Genomic DNA, 6,003 nt, shown 5'->3' on the forward strand with positions numbered 1-6,003 from the left:
ATAGACATTTAAGCTCTCCAGGAAACCTAAATGTTGGCCATTTATAGGAGAAAAAAGTCAAGGGAAGGGGGCCAAAATGATTCAATGTTTTGGGACATGGTAGGTCTAGGAAAACCAGAGCCCAATTATTTTGACAACCTATAGGGCACAATAGAAGCTATATTAGTTGAAGAATTTATGATCAAGTCCCACCCCACACCCTGCCTCCAAAAAAGCATGTAAGATACACTTCCAACTGCTAGTAGGAGCAAAGAAAATAAGTTCCTCGTTTTATATAAGTAAAATTCTCAAAACAATGCAAGTTCACTTCATAAAATCTGGAAATATTAAGGAGTGCTTTTTCCTACCCTGTAAAGACCAAATAGTTCAGAAGATGGATTACTATGAAAGTTACTCTTTTAGTCTTTTTCCCTTTATGTATTTTCTCCATAGTTCAAATCACAATGTATACACAATTTTGTATCTTCTAGGTTTACTTCATACTACTGCAATCTCTTTAATAAATATGTGTATATATGGGTCCCTGGGTGGCTCAGTGGTTTAGCAACTGTCTTCGGCCCACGGTGTGATCCTGGAGACCCGGGATCATGTCCTCTGTCGGGCTCCCTGCATAGACCCCGCTTCTCCTTCTGCCTGTGTCTCTGCCTCTCTCTCGCTCTGTGTCTCGAAAAGATAAATAAAAACTTTTTAAAAAATATGTGTATATGTGTGTATACACAGCTATAACAGAAATACCAAAGCATCCCATTTTTGAGCAATTATTCTACCTCCTATAAGTATAAACTAAAATCTTGAAGCCTCTGCTACACTACATTTTTTATATATAAACATTATTCTGTGAATTTTTACTGAATTTGTAAAAGCTATCTATGAAAGAATATGACATTATTGCTTTCTATTCACATTTTAAAATAACTTCCAGAATGGTTTATGCCAATTGACACTCTTTTCATCATATTCTCATTGGCAATAGAAATTATAATTTCTAGAATATTTGTCAATAAGATACCATTGTTTAATTTCCATTTCTATGTTTACTATTGAGTATTTTGCATTTATTTATTAACTAGCTATATTTTTTCTTTGTGAAATAGCCATGTTTTCTTCTTTATAGTAATTTCGTATTAATGCACTAGAGATTTCTCTTAATAATCTTTAGAAACACTTTTTAAAAAGGGGCACGGTGGCTCAGCTGGTTGAGTGGCTGATTCTTGATTTCTGCTCAGGTCATGATGGCAGGGTTATGAGATCAAGCCCCACATGGAGCCCCACATGAAGCCCCGCACTGAGCCCTGCTTCAGGCTCTGCACTCAGTGCAGAGTCTGCTTGTCCCTCTGTCTCTGCTCCACCCCTACTCAGGCTCTCTGTCTTTCTAATAAATAAAATCTTTTAAAAAAAGAAATACTTTAGAAAAAAGTTTTTAATTAGTTCTTTCATAATTTTAGGCATGATTTTGCCAATTTATATGCCATAAGACATTGTAAAAATGTTACATTTTCAAAAACAAAAAAGCAAGGTGAGGAAAAATATACAATATAAATCACTTATCTTTAAAAAGGAGAAAAAATAGGAAATTATCTAGAAGACTAAAAAAGAATCTGAGAAGAATTGTTATACTTTTTGATGTTTGAACAATATGAATGTATTATATATTCAAAGTTTTTAAACTAATGTACTTACTCCTACAAGAATCTCCTCTCAGGCTGACCAGTGTCAGCCATGACAGCAAACTGGAGAGTGGGAAGGTAACACCAGGGCCATTAACTTGGTTTTATCTACATTCCCTGTGGAATGTCACAAAAAAGTCTAACGTTTCCTTTTCCCTGAGGTAATTCCAAGACTACCCCCAAGGATTCCCTGTGCCCTGGTATTCTTGCCCATATGTGGTCAACTTCCATATTATATCAAGATTGGTCTGTGTGATGAATAGTATACAAGACTCCAGCTAGGCTGCAGCTTCTTCCTTGTTTTCTTGGATCACTTCTCCTGCCAGAAGCCAACTGACATGACAGGAGGAGCATGTAACAAGGAACTGAGGCCTCCTGCTAACAGCCATGTAAGGTTTAGAGGTTGACTGTCTTAGTCTATTGAATGAAACAAAATACACAGACTGGGTAGCTTATAAACAAGAGAAATTTGTGGAGGGGGTTGGGGGATGGGGTAACTGGGTGATGAATGTTAATCACTGGGTCAGTGATGAATCACTGACCTCTATCTCTGAAACCAATAATACATTAAATGAATTAATTAATTGAATTTATTCAATTAATTGAACTTAAATAAAAATTAAAAATAAAATAAAATTTATTTTTATTTATTTATTAAAGATTTTATTTATTTATTCATGAGCGACACAGAGAGAGAGGCAAAGACATAGGCAGAGGGAGAAGTGGGCTCCCTGCGGGGAGCCCGATGTGGGACTTGATCTCAGGACTCGGGGATCACGCCCTGAGCCAAAGGCAGATGCTCAACCACTGAGCCACTCAGGCGTCCCAGATGAAATTTTTTTAAAAAGAGAAATTTACTGCTCACAGTTCTGGAGGCTGGAAGTTCAAGAACAGAGTGTCAACACAGAAAGGCGAGGGACCTCTTCCAGGTCACAGATTCTTGTATCTTCACATGGTGGAAAGGGCTAGGGAGCTTTGTGGGATCTTTTTTATAAAAACACTAATCTCACTCAAAAAGGTTGTACCCTCATGACCTAATTACTTCCCAAAGGCCCCATCTACTAATACCAACACTTTGGGGGCTTAGGATTTCAACAGGAATTTGGAGGGACCAAAATATTCAGACCTAGCTCCAGTTAAGCCTTCAGATGCTGGAGCTCCAGCCAACATCTTAACTGCAACGTAAGAAAAGAAGCTGAGCCAGAGCCACTCTGCTAAGCAGATTTCAAATTCTTGACTCTTGAAAAAATATTTTAAACTGGTAAGTTTGCACTGATATTTTATGTAATATAACCATAGATAATTAATGGAGATTTTGGCACCTGGAAGGGGAATGCTGCCATAACAAATATATGAAATATGGCTTTGAAACTGGGCAGTGCGCAGAAGCTGGAAGGACTTTGAGGAGAGTATTAGTACAAGACTTAGTGTAAAAAACAAAACAAAACTGAACCTTGAGAACACTCTAGCATGGTTTAAAAGTGAAGAACATGCTATTAAAAAATTGAGAAAGAGGTTGTGTAGTGGCAGAAAGTTGGTAACACCATCACTGTCACTTATATGAAATGTGGAAAATGTACCTAACTGTGTCACCTAGCTAAGGACATTTCCAGCCAGAGAGCTTAATGTACGGCTTGGTGCCTTCTTGTTGTATATAGTACAATATGAAGGGAAATTAAAAAGTTAAGGGAAGGGCTACTAAAACAGGAGCCAGAATTTGCAGGTTTTGTCAATTTTCAGTCTCTTAGATGGCAAAAGATACTGAAATTAATGGCTACCAAGCAAGTAGCATACCCAGGGCACTGAATAAATGAGGTCTAAAGATGAGAGTATGACTGTAAAATTCTCTAAGGCCCAGAAAGCTAAAAGGTGATGCATCCGGTGAGGCCAGGGCATCTAAAGATCATGTCAATCACACAATAAGGCTTCTATTAACCTTAAGGGTGTTGTCCCTCAGCTATCTCAGCATGAAACCAACCAAGATGGAGTAGGTCTTACCTTGAACACTGTGTGGTTGTAGCTTCAGAGTGGACTCCTTTGGCTTGAACACCAATAAGATGAACAGGAGACACACGAAGTTTTTAAGAGAATATATTTGAAGAAATGTCTCTAGCTTGCACTGGAAGGGCCAGAGAGTGAAAAGAGAACTTTGGACTTCTACCTGCTATGAGCAGGAAGGGGGCTGAGCAAACGATTCAGTTAAACCAAGTACTGCCTTTCATATAAAGAGAAGTATGTCACTGTGGGGAATCAAGAGTACTGAGATCAAAGCCGAGACCAAGGCCTTGAGTCCTAATCAATGAACTGCCAACATGTACCTAGTGGGATTTCAGAATTGCTACTGGCAAGTGATTCCCCTCTCCCCTTCCCCTTTTTGAACATGGCTGTGTCTATGAAGGTTGTCCTATGCCTGTCCCACCGGTGTTGGGTGGGGATGTAGGTGGGCAAATAACACATCTCTTTTGTTCACAGGTCTTAAGATCTAGAAGAACTGTACTTGAGATACTGCACATAAGGAATACCATTCTAGGACCCAATCCACATCTAGACCTGATTTAGATGATGAGATTCAGGAGGTGAATGTATTTTGCATATAGGAGGTATGTAATAAATAATGTGGCCCAAGTTTAAAACCTGGTAATTTAAATTTATGCCCATAAATTTTTCCCTTCAAAGGTGGAACCTAATTACCCACCCCTTGGTATTTGGGTTGGAGTTGTGGCTCACTTCTAATGAATAGAATATTGTAGAAAAAATGAGTAAAGTAAAGCATCTGAGGTTAGGTCATAAATGACAGTGCAGCCTCCTTGCTTACTCCCTGGAATACTTGTTGCCTAGAAGCCCGCTAGGCATGTCCTGAGAACACTTAGGTAACCAAGTAGAGAAGCTCATATGGAGGAACTGAGGCTTTCTCCCAACAGAGAGCAAGGAACCAGAGTTTCCTGTCAATAGCCATGTGAGTGAGCCTTCCTGGAAGCAAATCCTCCAGCCTGTCAGGCTTTCAGATGACTGTACCACATGGAACTCAGACACAACAGTGCAACACAACTGGATTCCCAATTGTGGAATTGTGATAATTCCAGGAGAGAATTATCCCCAATGGGAGATAATATTTTTTTTAAGCTGTTAAATTTTGCAGTAATTTGTTATACAGCAAAAGATAACATACTCCCACCTTGGGCTCTGCCTTTAGTACAGTGGCTCTGCCTATTTAGTCCAGTTTCAACAAGAATCCTGCTGGGTCAGTTTAGAGAAAACTCCCCACCCTTGATATCTAACCACCCTTGATATCTGATCAAATTCCTTATTCTCTACCTTTGATGTCATGAATAATTTTTAACATTTTGTTGTTATTAGGAATTTCTTTCAAATGAGTATTCTCATACTTTTACCTTTTATACTGTTCCCATGTTGGGGGGTCATATTTCTAGAATTAAAAGTTTATATTTTTTATCAGAGAATTTTCTAATAACCCATGCAGTAATTTGAAAAGGACGTGTGTATATAAAGACACCATTTGGATATACCCACACACAGTGTATACCCTCAAGGCTCCAAGGAAAATTTAATCACAATAAAGTCAGACTAAAACATTCAGCCTGCAAATTTTCCTTCCTTTGGGATTAACTTACCAAAAAAGTATGTAGAATGAAAACTTCAATGAAAATGAAAATATGCATCAAAACATTTTGGATTCAAAGCTGTAAACAAGGGTAGGCAACGTTTAAATCCTTTATCAAGAAAAAAAGTAAAGCCTTTAAAATAAAAGGTCTTTATGAAAAAAAACAATCCTAAAGAAAGTAGAGGCATAAAATGAATCAAGGCAAAAATAGAGAAAACAAAATTAGTTGGGACAATAAATCAAAGGTTGCTCCCTGAAAAAAGGAAATCAGGAAAATTGATAAACCTGGCAAATCCAATGAAAGGAAAAAGAAATACATTTCAAAATTAGAAATGAGAAAAGGAATGAGATTCTGAGTAGAGGATAATATTCAACCCCAACTGGAAATATTATTTCAGGAAAGGAAGGTTTCTAATAGAAAAGTTATGAATCAGGCTGAGCATAACCTTAGAAACCTAAAGAAAATATAAATGATTGTCTCAACAGATGTTGTAAATTATCCAATAAAACTAAGCAATTTTTTTTAAAAAAATCCTAAAGGCAGAAATCATTAAGCAATATGAGCATTACCTTTAACGGTAAAGCATTTCCCACTAAAACCAAGAACAGCAAAACTCATTTACATCTCACTGTTTTGAAGTTCTGGCCAATGCAATATGATTAAAAATAAACACAACTGGCAGGAAGGCAAGGAGTCTGCACAGTGGTACCAAA

Source organism: Canis aureus, chromosome 27 (assembly GCF_053574225.1).
Source record: "Canis aureus isolate CA01 chromosome 27, VMU_Caureus_v.1.0, whole genome shotgun sequence".
NCBI classification, from domain to species: domain Eukaryota; kingdom Metazoa; phylum Chordata; class Mammalia; order Carnivora; family Canidae; genus Canis; species Canis aureus.